Here is a 10,000-nt window from a genome sequence, read left to right as displayed (position 1 = left end):
ATGAGAGCTGAAAATGCTGTCAAAATGCTTTTTCCACCCCAATCTGGGACGAGTGTAATCTTTAAAAGAGTCAACTGTGGGCTTTTTCCCGGCTTACGGCCATACTACCCTGAGAACGCCCGATCTCGTCCGATCTCGGAAGCTAAGCAGGGTCGGGCCTGGTTAGTACTTGGATGGGAGACCGCCTGGGAATACCAGGTGCTGTAAGCATTTTTTTTTTTTTTTTGCACCTCCGTCGCAAAAGTAAACTTTCACAAAATAATTCCAGTTTGCTAGCTACTTGCTAGCAGACAGCCACACGCTAAACTGACAGGATGAGAGCTGAAAATGCTGTCAAAATGCTTTTTCCACCCAAAGTTGGGACGAGTGTAATCTTTAAAAGAGTCAACTGTGGGCTTTTTCTCGGCTTACGGCCATACTACCCTGAGAACGCCCGATCTCGTCCGATCTCGGAAGCTAAGCAGGGTCGGGCCTGGTTAGTACTTGGATGGGAGACCGCCTGGGAATACCAGGTGCTGTAAGCTTTTTTTTTTTTTTTTTGCACCTCCGTCGCAAAAGTAAACTTTCACAAAATAATTCCAGTTTGCTAGCTACTTGCTAGCAGACAGCCACACGCTAAACTGACAGGATGAGAGCTGAAAATGCTGTCAAAATGCTTTTTCCACCCCAAGTTGGGACGAGTGTAATCTTTAAAAGAGTCAACTGTGGGCTTTTTCTCGGCTTACGGCCATACTACCCTGAGAACGCCCGATCTCGTCCGATCTCGGAAGCTAAGCAGGGTCGGGCCTGGTTAGTACTTGGATGGGAGACCGCCTGGGAATACCAGGTGCTGTAAGCTATTTTTTTGTTTTTTTTTTGCACCTCCGTCGCAAAAGTAAACTTTCACAAAATAATTCCAGTTTGCTAGCTACTTGCTAGCAGACAGCCACACGCTAAACTGACAGGATGAGAGCTGAAAATAATGTCAAAATGCTTTTTCCACCCCAAGTTGGGACGAGTGTAATCTTTAAAAGAGTCAACTGTGGGCTTTTTCTCGGCTTACGGCCATACTACCCTGAGAACGCCCGATCTCGTCCGATCTTGGAAGCTAAGCAGGGTCGGGCCTGGTTAGTACTTGGATGGGAGACCGCCTGGGAATACCAGGTGCTGTAAGCTTTTTTTTTTTTTTTTTTGCACCTCCGTGGCAAAAGTAAACTTTCACAAAATAATTCCAGTTTGCTAGCTACTTGCTAGCAGACAGCCACACGCTAAACTGACAGGATGAGAGCTGAAAATGCTGTCAAAATGCTTTTTCTACCCCAAGTTGGGACGAGTGTAATCTTTAAAAGAGTCAACTGTGGGCTTTTTCTCGGCTTACGGCCATACTACCCTGAGAACGCCCGATCTCGCCCGATCTCGTCCGATCTCGGAAGCTAAGCAGGGTCGGGCCTGGTTAGTACTTGGATGGGAGACCGCCTGGGAATACCAGGTGCTGTAAGCTTTTTTTTTTTTTTTTTTGCACCTCCGTCGCAAAAGTAAACTTTCACAAAATAATTCCAGTTTGCTAGCTACTTGCTAGCGGACAGCAACACGCTAAACTGACAGGATGAGAGCTGAAAATGCTGTCAAAATGCTTTTTCCACCCCAATCTGGGACGAGTGTAATCTTTAAAAGAGTCAACTGTGGGCTTTTTCTCGGCTTACGGCCATACTACCCTGAGAACGCCCGATCTCGTCCGATCTCGGAAGCTAAGCAGGGTCGGGCCTGGTTAGTACTTGGATGGGAGACCGCCTGGGAATACCAGGTGCTGTAAGCTTTTTTTTTTTTTTTTTTGCACCTCCGTGGCAAAAGTAAACTTTCACAAAATAATTCCAGTTTGCTAGCTACTTGCTAGCAGACAGCCACACGCTAAACTGACAGGATGAGAGCTGAAAATGCTGTCAAAATGCTTTTTCTACCCCAAGTTGGGACGAGTGTAATCTTTAAAAGAGTCAACTGTGGGCTTTTTCTCGGCTTACGGCCATACTACCCTGAGAACGCCCGATCTCGCCCGATCTCGTCCGATCTCGGAAGCTAAGCAGGGTCGGGCCTGGTTAGTACTTGGATGGGAGACCGCCTGGGAATACCAGGTGCTGTAAGCTTTTTTTTTTTTTTTTTTGCACCTCCGTCGCAAAAGTAAACTTTCACAAAATAATTCCAGTTTGCTAGCTACTTGCTAGCAGACAGCAACACGCTAAACTGACAGGATGAGAGCTGAAAATGCTGTCAAAATGCTTTTTCCACCCCAATCTGGGACGAGTGTAATCTTTAAAAGAGTCAACTGTGGGCTTTTTCTCGGCTTACGGCCATACTACCCTGAGAACGCCCGATCTCGTCCGATCTCGGAAGCTAAGCAGGGTCGGGCCTGGTTAGTACTTGGATGGGAGACCGCCTGGGAATACCAGGTGCTGTAACCTTTTTTTTTTTTTTTTTTGCACCTCCGTCGCAAAAGTAAACTTTCACAAAATAATTCCAGTTTGCTAGCTACTTGCTAGCAGACAGCCACACGCTAAACTGACAGGATGAGAGCTGAAAATAATGTCAAAATGCTTTTTCCACCCCAAGTTGGGACGAGTGTAATCTTTAAAAGAGTCAACTGTGGGCTTTTTCTCGGTTTACGGCCATACTACCCTGAGAACGCCCGATCTCGTCCGATCTTGGAAGCTAAGCAGGGTCGGGCCTGGTTAGTACTTGGATGGGAGACCGCCTGGGAATACCAGGTGCTGTAAGCTTTTTTTTTTTTTTTTTGCACCTCCGTCGCAAAAGTAAACTTTCACAAAATAATTCCAGTTTGCTAGCTACTTGCTATTAGACAGCCACACGCTAAACTGACAGGATGAGAGCTGAAAATGCTGTCAAAATGCTTTTTCCACCCCAATCTGGGACGAGTGTAATCTTTAAAAGAGTCAACTGTGGGCTTTTTCCCGGCTTACGGCCATACTACCTTGAGAACGCCCGATCTCGTCCGATCTCGGAAGCTAAGCAGGGTCGGGCCTGGTTAGTACTTGGATGGGAGACCGCCTGGGAATACCAGGTGCTGTAAGCATTTTTTTTTTTTTTTTGCACCTCCGTCGCAAAAGTAAACTTTCACAAAATAATTCCAGTTTGCTAGCTACTTGCTAGCAGACAGCCACACGCTAAACTGACAGGATGAGAGCTGAAAATGCTGTCAAAATGCTTTTTCTACCCCAAGTTGGGACGAGTGTAATCTTTAAAAGAGTCAACTGTGGGCTTTTTCTCGGCTTACGGCCATACTACCCTGAGAACGCCCGATCTCGCCCGATCTCGTCCGATCTCGGAAGCTAAGCAGGGTCGGGCCTGGTTAGTACTTGGATGGGAGACCGCCTGGGAATACCAGGTGCTGTAAGCTTTTTTTTTTTTTTTTTTTGCACCTCCGTCGCAAAAGTAAACTTTCACAAAATAATTCCAGTTTGCTAGCTACTTGCTAGCAGACAGCCACACGCTAAACTGACAGGATGAGAGCTGAAAATGCTGTCAAAATGCTTTTTCCACCCCAAGTTGGGACGAGTGTAATCTTTAAAAGAGTCAACTGTGGGCTTTTTCTCGGCTTACGGCCATACTACCCTGAGAACGCCTGATCTCGTCCGATCTCGGAAGCTAAGCAGGGTCGGGCCTGGTTAGTACTTGGATGGGAGACCGCCTGGGAATACCAGGTGCTGTAAGCTTTTTTTTTTTTTTTTTTGCACCTCCGTCGCAAAAGTAAACTTTCACAAAATAATTCCAGTTTGCTAGCTACTTGCTAGCAGACAGCCACACGCTAAACTGACAGGATGAGAGCTGAAAATGCTGTCAAAATGCTTTTTCCACCCCAAGTTGGGACGAGTGTAATCTTTAAAAGAGTCAACTGTGGGCTTTTTCTCGGCTTACGGCCATACTACCCTGAGAACGCCCGATCTCGTCCGATCTCGGAAGCTAAGCAGGGTCGGGCCTGGTTAGTACTTGGATGGGAGACCGCCTGGGAATACCAGGTGCTGTAAGCTTTTTTTTTTTTTTTTTTGCACCTCCGTCGCAAAAGTAAACTTTCACAAAATAATTCCAGTTTGCTAGCTACTTGCTAGCAGACAGCAACACGCTAAACTGACAGGATGAGAGCTGAAAATGCTGTCAAAATGCTTTTTCCACCCCAAGTTGGGACGAGTGTAATCTTTAAAAGAGTCAACTGTGGGCTTTTTCTCGGCTTACGGCCATACTACCCTGAGAACGCCCGATCTCGCCCGATCTCGTCCGATCTCGGAAGCGAAGCAGGGTCGGGCCTGGTTAGTACTTGGATGGGAGACCGCCTGGGAATACCAGGTGCTGTAAGCTTTTTTTTTTTTTTTTTTGCACCTCCGTCGCAAAAGTAAACTTTCACAAAATAATTCCAGTTTGCTAGCTACTTGCTAGCAGACAGCCACACGCTAAACTGACAGGATGAGAGCTGAAAATGCTGTCAAAATGCTTTTTCCACCCCAATCTGGGACAAGTGTAATCTTTAAAAGAGTCAACTGTGGGCTTTTTCTCGGCTTACGGCCATACTACCCTGAGAACGCCCGATCTCGTCCGATCTCGGAAGCTAAGCAGGGTCGGGCCTGGTTAGTACTTGGATGGGAGACCGCCTGGGAATACCAGGTGCTGTAAGCTATTTTTTTGTTTTTTTTTTGCACCTCCGTCGCAAAAGTAAACTTTCACAAAATAATTCCAGTTTGCTAGCTACTTGCTAGCAGACAGCCACACGCTAAACTGACAGGATGAGAGCTGAAAATAATGTCAAAATGCTTTTTCCACCCCAAGTTGGGACGAGTGTAATCTTTAAAAGAGTCAACTGTGGGCTTTTTCTCGGCTTACGGCCATACTACCCTGAGAACGCCCGATCTCGTCCGATCTTGGAAGCTAAGCAGGGTCGGGCCTGGTTAGTACTTGGATGGGAGACCGCCTGGGAATACCAGGTGCTGTAAGCTTTTTTTTTTTTTTTTTTGCACCTCCGTCGCAAAAGTAAACTTTCACAAAATAATTCCAGTTTGCTAGCTACTTGCTAGCAGACAGCCACACGCTAAACTGACAGGATGAGAGCTGAAAATGCTGTCAAAATGCTTTTTCCACCCCAAGTTGGGACGAGTGTAATCTTTAAAAGAGTCAACTGTGGGCTTTTTCTCGGCTTACGGCCATACTACCCTGAGAACGCCCGATCTCGTCCGATCTCGGAAGCTAAGCAGGGTCGGGCCTGGTTAGTACTTGGATGGGAGACCGCCTGGGAATACCAGGTGCTGTAAGCTTTTTTTTTTTTTTTTTGCACCTCCGTCGCAAAAGTAAACTTTCACAAAATAATTCCAGTTTGCTAGCTACTTGCTATTAGACAGCCACACGCTAAACTGACAGGATGAGAGCTGAAAATGCTGTCAAAATGCTTTTTCCACCCCAATATGGGACGAGTGTAATCTTTAAAAGAGTCAACTGTGGGCTTTTTCTCGGCTTAAGGCCATACTACCCTGAGAACGCCTGATCTCGTCCGATCTCGGAAGCTAAGCAGGGTCGGGCCTGGTTAGTACTTGTATGGGAGACCGCCTGGGAATACCAGGTGCTGTAAGCTTTTTTTTTTTTTTTTTTGCACCTCCGTCGCAAAAGTAAACTTTCACAAAATAATTCCAGTTTGCTAGCTACTTGCTAGCAGACAGCCACACGCTAAACTGACAGGATGAGAGCTGAAAATGCTGTCAAAATGCTTTTTCCACCCCAAGTTGGGACGAGTGTAATCTTTAAAAGAGTCAACTGTGGGCTTTTTCTTGGCTTACGGCCATACTACCCTGAGAACGCCCGATCTCGTCCGATCTCGGAAGCTAAGCAGGGTCGGGCCTGGTTAGTACTTGGATGGGAGACCGCCTGGGAATACCAGGTGCTGTAAGCTTTTTTTTTTTTTTTTTTGCACCTCCGTCGCAAAAGTAAACTTTCACAAAATAATTCCAGTTTGCTAGCTACTTGCTAGCAGACAGCCACACGCTAAACTGACAGGATGAGAGCTGAAAATGCTGTCAAAATGCTTTTTCCACCCCAAGTTGGGACGAGTGTAATCTTTAAAAGAGTCAACTGTGGGCTTTTTCTCGGCTTACGGCCATACTACCCTGAGAACGCCCGATCTCGTCCGATCTCGGAAGCTAAGCAGGGTCGGGCCTGGTTAGTACTTGGATGGGAGACCGCCTGGGAATACCAGGTGCTGTAAGCATTTTTTTTTTTTTTTTTGCACCTCCGTCGCAAAAGTAAACTTTCACAAAATAATTCCAGTTTGCTAGCTACTTGCTAGCAGACAGCAACACGCTAAACTGACAGGATGAGAGCTGAAAATGCTGTCAAAATGCTTTTTCCACCCCAATCTGGGACGAGTGTAATCTTTAAAAGAGTCAACTGTGGGCTTTTTCTCGGCTTACGGCCATACTACCCTGAGAACGCCCGATCTCGTCCGATCTCGGAAGCTAAGCAGGGTCGGGCCTGGTTAGTACTTGGATGGGAGACCGCCTGGGAATACCAGGTGCTGTAAGCTTTTTTTTTTTTTTTTTGCACCTCCGTCGCAAAAGTAAACTTTCACAAAATAATTCCAGTTTGCTAGCTACTTGCTATTAGACAGCCACACGCTAAACTGACAGGATGAGAGCTGAAAATGCTGTCAAAATGCTTTTTCCACCCCAATATGGGACGAGTGTAATCTTTAAAAGAGTCAACTGTGGGCTTTTTCTCGGCTTACGGCCATACTACCCTGAGAACGCCCGATCTCGTCCGATCTCGGAAGCTAAGCAGGGTCGGGCCTGGTTAGTACTTGGATGGGAGACCGCCTGGGAATACCAGGTGCTGTAAGCTTTTTTTTTTTATTTTTTTGCACCTCCGTCGCAAAAGTAAACTTTCACAAAATAATTCCAGTTTGCTAGCTACTTGCTAGCGGACAGCAACACGCTAAACTGACAGGATGAGAGCTGAAAATGCTGTCAAAATGCTTTTTCCACCCCAATATGGGACGAGTGTAATCTTTAAAAGAGTCAACTGTGGGCTTTTTCTCGGCTTACGGCCATACTACCCTGAGAACGCCCGATCTCGTCCGATCTCGGAAGCTAAGCAGGGTCGGGCCTGGTTAGTACTTGGATGGGAGACCGCCTGGGAATACCAGGTGCTGTAAGCATTTATTTTTTTTTTTTGCACCTCCGTCGCAAAAGTAAACTTTCACAAAATAATTCCAGTTTGCTAGCTACTTGCTAGCAGACAGCCACACGCTAAACTGACAGGATGAGAGCTGAAAATGCTGTCAAAATGCTTTTTCCACCCCAAGTTGGGACGAGTGTAATCTTTAAAAGAGTCAACTGTGGGCTTTTTCTCGGCTTACGGCCATACTACCCTGAGAACGCCCGATCTCGTCCGATCTCGGAAGCTAAGCAGGGTCGGGCCTGGTTAGTACTTGGATGGGAGACCGCCTGGGAATACCAGGTGCTGTAAGCTTTTTTTTTTTTTTTTTTTGCACCTCCGTCGCAAAAGTAAACTTTCACAAAATAATTCCAGTTTGCTAGCTACTTGCTAGCAGACAGCAACACGCTAAACTGACAGGATGAGAGCTGAAAATGCTGTCAAAATGCTTTTTCCACCCCAATCTGGGACGAGTGTAATCTTTAAAAGAGTCAACTGTGGGCTTTTTCTCGGCTTACGGCCATACTACCCTGAGAACGCCCGATCTCGTCCGATCTCGGAAGCTAAGCAGGGTCGGGCCTGGTTAGTACTTGGATGGGAGACCGCCTGGGAATACCAGGTGCTGTAAGCTTTTTTTTTTTTTTTTTTTGCACCTCCGTCGCAAAAGTAAACTTTCACAAAATAATTCCAGTTTGCTAGCTACTTGCTATTAGACAGCCACACGCTAAGCTGACAGGATGAGAGCTGAAAATGCATTCAAAATGCTTTTTCCACCCCAATATGGGACGAGTGTAATCTTTAAAAGAGTCAACTGTGGGCTTTTTCTCGGCTTACGGCCATACTACCCTGAGAATGCCCGATCTCGTCCGATCTCGGAAGCTAAGCAGGGTCGGGCCTGGTTAGTACTTGGATGGGAGACCGCCTGGGAATACCAGGTGCTGTAAGCTTTTTTTTTTTTTTTTTTGCACCTCCGTCGCAAAAGTAAACTTTCACAAAATAATTCCAGTTTGCTAGCTACTTGCTAGCAGACAGCCACACGCTAAACTGACAGGATGAGAGCTGAAAATGCTGTCAAAATGCTTTTTCCACCCCAAGTTGGGACGAGTGTAATCTTTAAAAGAGTCAACTGTGGGCTTTTTCTCGGCTTACGGCCATACTACCCTGAGAACGCCCGATCTCGTCCGATCTCGGAAGCTAAGCAGGGTCGGGCCTGGTTAGTACTTGGATGGGAGACCGCCTGGGAATACCAGGTGCTGTAAGCTATTTTTTTGTTTTTTTTTTGCACCTCCGTCGCAAAAGTAAACTTTCACAAAATAATTCCAGTTTGCTAGCTACTTGCTAGCAGACAGCCACACGCTAAACTGACAGGATGAGAGCTGAAAATAATGTCAAAATGCTTTTTCCACCCCAAGTTGGGACGAGTGTAATCTTTAAAAGAGTCAACTGTGGGCTTTTTCTCGGCTTACGGCCATACTACCCTGAGAATGCCCGATCTCGTCCGATCTTGGAAGCTAAGCAGGGTCGGGCCTGGTTAGTACTTGGATGGGAGACCGCCTGGGAATACCAGGTGCTGTAAGCTTTTTTTTTTTTTTTTTTGCACCTCCGTCGCAAAAGTAAACTTTCACAAAATAATTCCAGTTTGCTAGCTACTTGCTAGCAGACAGCCACACGCTAAACTGACAGGATGAGAGCTGAAAATGCTGTCAAAATGCTTTTTCCACCCCAAGTTGGGACGAGTGTAATCTTTAAAAGAGTCAACTGTGGGCTTTTTCTCGGCTTACGGCCATACTACCCTGAGAACGCCCGATCTCGTCCGATCTCGGAAGCTAAGCAGGGTCGGGCCTGGTTAGTACTTGGATGGGAGACCGCCTGGGAATACCAGGTGCTGTAAGCTTTTTTTTTTTTTTTTTTTGCACCTCCGTCGCAAAAGTAAACTTTCACAAAATAATTCCAGTTTGCTAGCTACTTGCTATTAGACAGCCACACGCTAAGCTGACAGGATGAGAGCTGAAAATGCATTCAAAATGCTTTTTCCACCCCAATATGGGACGAGTGTAATCTTTAAAAGAGTCAACTGTGGGCTTTTTCTCGGCTTACGGCCATACTACCCTGAGAACGCCCGATCTCGTCCGATCTCGGAAGCTAAGCAGGGTCAGGCCTGGTTAGTACTTGGATGGGAGACCGCCTGGGAATACCAGGTGCTGTAAGCATTTATTTTTTTTTTTTGCACCTCCGTCGCAAAAGTAAACTTTCACAAAATAATTCCAGTTTGCTAGCTACTTGCTAGCAGACAGCCACACGCTAAACTGACAGGATGAGAGCTGAAAATGCTGTCAAAATGCTTTTTCCACCCCAATCTGGGACGAGTGTAATCTTTAAAAGAGTCAACTGTGGGCTTTTTCTCGGCTTACGGCCATACTACCCTGAGAACGCCTGATCTCGTCCGATCTCGGAAGCTAAGCAGGGTCGGGCCTGGTTAGTACTTGGATGGGAGACCGCCTGGGAATACCAGGTGCTGTAAGCTTTTTTTTTTTTTTTTTTTGCACCTCCGTCGCAAAAGTAAACTTTCACAAAATAATTCCAGTTTGCTAGCTACTTGCTAGCAGACAGCCACACGCTAAACTGACAGGATGAGAGCTGAAAATGCTGTCAAAATGCTTTTTCCACCCCAAGTTGGGACGAGTGTAATCTTTAAAAGAGTCAACTGTGGGCTTTTTCTCGGCTTACGGCCATACTACCCTGAGAACGCCCGATCTCGTCCGATCTCGGAAGCTAAGCAGGGTCGGGCCTGGTTAGTACTTGGATGGGAGACCGCCTGGGA

General features: G+C 46.4%; 28 non-coding genes and 4 pseudogenes across 28 annotated transcripts in view; all 32 read left to right on the top strand.

The window, feature by feature from the left end:
- Nucleotides 1-91: 91 nt before the first annotated feature.
- On the top strand, nucleotides 92-210 carry LOC147183553 (5S ribosomal RNA). Its single transcript, XR_015091219.1, has one exon. It is a non-coding gene; the product is annotated as a 5S ribosomal RNA (ribosomal RNA).
- A 195-nt stretch (nucleotides 211-405) lies between these two features.
- On the top strand, nucleotides 406-524 carry LOC147183552 (5S ribosomal RNA). Its single transcript, XR_015093866.1, has one exon. It is a non-coding gene; the product is annotated as a 5S ribosomal RNA (ribosomal RNA).
- A 195-nt stretch (nucleotides 525-719) lies between these two features.
- On the top strand, nucleotides 720-838 carry LOC147183551 (5S ribosomal RNA). The gene has a single exon (XR_015093865.1). It is a non-coding gene; the product is annotated as a 5S ribosomal RNA (ribosomal RNA).
- A 198-nt stretch (nucleotides 839-1,036) lies between these two features.
- On the top strand, nucleotides 1,037-1,155 carry LOC147183550 (5S ribosomal RNA). Its single transcript, XR_015091823.1, has one exon. It is a non-coding gene; the product is annotated as a 5S ribosomal RNA (ribosomal RNA).
- A 196-nt stretch (nucleotides 1,156-1,351) lies between these two features.
- On the top strand, nucleotides 1,352-1,480 carry LOC147183549 (5S ribosomal RNA; annotated as a pseudogene).
- A 196-nt stretch (nucleotides 1,481-1,676) lies between these two features.
- LOC147183548 (5S ribosomal RNA) lies at nucleotides 1,677-1,795 on the top strand. Its single transcript, XR_015093864.1, has one exon. It is a non-coding gene; the product is annotated as a 5S ribosomal RNA (ribosomal RNA).
- A 196-nt stretch (nucleotides 1,796-1,991) lies between these two features.
- LOC147183547 (5S ribosomal RNA) lies at nucleotides 1,992-2,120 on the top strand (annotated as a pseudogene).
- A 196-nt stretch (nucleotides 2,121-2,316) lies between these two features.
- On the top strand, nucleotides 2,317-2,435 carry LOC147183546 (5S ribosomal RNA). Its single transcript, XR_015092002.1, has one exon. It is a non-coding gene; the product is annotated as a 5S ribosomal RNA (ribosomal RNA).
- Nucleotides 2,436-2,631: 196 nt separating this feature from the next.
- LOC147183545 (5S ribosomal RNA) lies at nucleotides 2,632-2,750 on the top strand. Its single transcript, XR_015092086.1, has one exon. It is a non-coding gene; the product is annotated as a 5S ribosomal RNA (ribosomal RNA).
- Nucleotides 2,751-2,945: 195 nt separating this feature from the next.
- On the top strand, nucleotides 2,946-3,064 carry LOC147183544 (5S ribosomal RNA). The gene has a single exon (XR_015091670.1). It is a non-coding gene; the product is annotated as a 5S ribosomal RNA (ribosomal RNA).
- A 195-nt stretch (nucleotides 3,065-3,259) lies between these two features.
- On the top strand, nucleotides 3,260-3,388 carry LOC147183543 (5S ribosomal RNA; annotated as a pseudogene).
- A 197-nt stretch (nucleotides 3,389-3,585) lies between these two features.
- On the top strand, nucleotides 3,586-3,704 carry LOC147183542 (5S ribosomal RNA). Its single transcript, XR_015091693.1, has one exon. It is a non-coding gene; the product is annotated as a 5S ribosomal RNA (ribosomal RNA).
- Nucleotides 3,705-3,900: 196 nt separating this feature from the next.
- Nucleotides 3,901-4,019, top strand: LOC147183541 (5S ribosomal RNA). Its single transcript, XR_015093862.1, has one exon. It is a non-coding gene; the product is annotated as a 5S ribosomal RNA (ribosomal RNA).
- A 196-nt stretch (nucleotides 4,020-4,215) lies between these two features.
- On the top strand, nucleotides 4,216-4,344 carry LOC147183540 (5S ribosomal RNA; annotated as a pseudogene).
- Nucleotides 4,345-4,540: 196 nt separating this feature from the next.
- Nucleotides 4,541-4,659, top strand: LOC147183539 (5S ribosomal RNA). The gene has a single exon (XR_015093861.1). It is a non-coding gene; the product is annotated as a 5S ribosomal RNA (ribosomal RNA).
- A 198-nt stretch (nucleotides 4,660-4,857) lies between these two features.
- LOC147183538 (5S ribosomal RNA) lies at nucleotides 4,858-4,976 on the top strand. The gene has a single exon (XR_015091821.1). It is a non-coding gene; the product is annotated as a 5S ribosomal RNA (ribosomal RNA).
- A 196-nt stretch (nucleotides 4,977-5,172) lies between these two features.
- On the top strand, nucleotides 5,173-5,291 carry LOC147183537 (5S ribosomal RNA). The gene has a single exon (XR_015093860.1). It is a non-coding gene; the product is annotated as a 5S ribosomal RNA (ribosomal RNA).
- A 195-nt stretch (nucleotides 5,292-5,486) lies between these two features.
- Nucleotides 5,487-5,605, top strand: LOC147183536 (5S ribosomal RNA). Its single transcript, XR_015092922.1, has one exon. It is a non-coding gene; the product is annotated as a 5S ribosomal RNA (ribosomal RNA).
- Nucleotides 5,606-5,801: 196 nt separating this feature from the next.
- LOC147183535 (5S ribosomal RNA) lies at nucleotides 5,802-5,920 on the top strand. Its single transcript, XR_015093859.1, has one exon. It is a non-coding gene; the product is annotated as a 5S ribosomal RNA (ribosomal RNA).
- Nucleotides 5,921-6,116: 196 nt separating this feature from the next.
- On the top strand, nucleotides 6,117-6,235 carry LOC147183534 (5S ribosomal RNA). The gene has a single exon (XR_015091218.1). It is a non-coding gene; the product is annotated as a 5S ribosomal RNA (ribosomal RNA).
- A 196-nt stretch (nucleotides 6,236-6,431) lies between these two features.
- LOC147183533 (5S ribosomal RNA) lies at nucleotides 6,432-6,550 on the top strand. The gene has a single exon (XR_015093858.1). It is a non-coding gene; the product is annotated as a 5S ribosomal RNA (ribosomal RNA).
- Nucleotides 6,551-6,745: 195 nt separating this feature from the next.
- LOC147183532 (5S ribosomal RNA) lies at nucleotides 6,746-6,864 on the top strand. Its single transcript, XR_015093856.1, has one exon. It is a non-coding gene; the product is annotated as a 5S ribosomal RNA (ribosomal RNA).
- A 197-nt stretch (nucleotides 6,865-7,061) lies between these two features.
- On the top strand, nucleotides 7,062-7,180 carry LOC147183531 (5S ribosomal RNA). The gene has a single exon (XR_015091217.1). It is a non-coding gene; the product is annotated as a 5S ribosomal RNA (ribosomal RNA).
- Nucleotides 7,181-7,375: 195 nt separating this feature from the next.
- LOC147183530 (5S ribosomal RNA) lies at nucleotides 7,376-7,494 on the top strand. The gene has a single exon (XR_015093855.1). It is a non-coding gene; the product is annotated as a 5S ribosomal RNA (ribosomal RNA).
- Nucleotides 7,495-7,691: 197 nt separating this feature from the next.
- Nucleotides 7,692-7,810, top strand: LOC147183529 (5S ribosomal RNA). The gene has a single exon (XR_015093854.1). It is a non-coding gene; the product is annotated as a 5S ribosomal RNA (ribosomal RNA).
- A 197-nt stretch (nucleotides 7,811-8,007) lies between these two features.
- Nucleotides 8,008-8,126, top strand: LOC147183528 (5S ribosomal RNA). Its single transcript, XR_015091618.1, has one exon. It is a non-coding gene; the product is annotated as a 5S ribosomal RNA (ribosomal RNA).
- Nucleotides 8,127-8,322: 196 nt separating this feature from the next.
- LOC147183527 (5S ribosomal RNA) lies at nucleotides 8,323-8,441 on the top strand. Its single transcript, XR_015093853.1, has one exon. It is a non-coding gene; the product is annotated as a 5S ribosomal RNA (ribosomal RNA).
- A 198-nt stretch (nucleotides 8,442-8,639) lies between these two features.
- LOC147183526 (5S ribosomal RNA) lies at nucleotides 8,640-8,758 on the top strand. Its single transcript, XR_015092123.1, has one exon. It is a non-coding gene; the product is annotated as a 5S ribosomal RNA (ribosomal RNA).
- A 196-nt stretch (nucleotides 8,759-8,954) lies between these two features.
- Nucleotides 8,955-9,073, top strand: LOC147183525 (5S ribosomal RNA). The gene has a single exon (XR_015093852.1). It is a non-coding gene; the product is annotated as a 5S ribosomal RNA (ribosomal RNA).
- Nucleotides 9,074-9,270: 197 nt separating this feature from the next.
- LOC147183524 (5S ribosomal RNA) lies at nucleotides 9,271-9,389 on the top strand. Its single transcript, XR_015090780.1, has one exon. It is a non-coding gene; the product is annotated as a 5S ribosomal RNA (ribosomal RNA).
- Nucleotides 9,390-9,584: 195 nt separating this feature from the next.
- On the top strand, nucleotides 9,585-9,703 carry LOC147183523 (5S ribosomal RNA). Its single transcript, XR_015091692.1, has one exon. It is a non-coding gene; the product is annotated as a 5S ribosomal RNA (ribosomal RNA).
- A 197-nt stretch (nucleotides 9,704-9,900) lies between these two features.
- Nucleotides 9,901-10,000, top strand: part of LOC147183522 (5S ribosomal RNA) — a 119-nt gene continuing 19 nt past the window's right edge. Inside the window, exon 1 of the ribosomal RNA XR_015093850.1 lies at nucleotides 9,901-10,000. This exon is cut by the window's right edge and continues 19 nt beyond it. This is a non-coding gene — a ribosomal RNA (5S ribosomal RNA).

This window comes from Leptonotus elevatus, chromosome 1 (genome assembly GCF_054856555.1).
Source record: "Leptonotus elevatus isolate MCC_2025b chromosome 1, RoL_Lele_1.0, whole genome shotgun sequence".
Classification (NCBI taxonomy): Eukaryota; Metazoa; Chordata; class Actinopteri; order Syngnathiformes; family Syngnathidae; genus Leptonotus; species Leptonotus elevatus.
The sequence above is the reverse complement of the archived record's forward strand: the minus strand, read 5'-3'. Positions and strand labels throughout refer to the sequence as shown.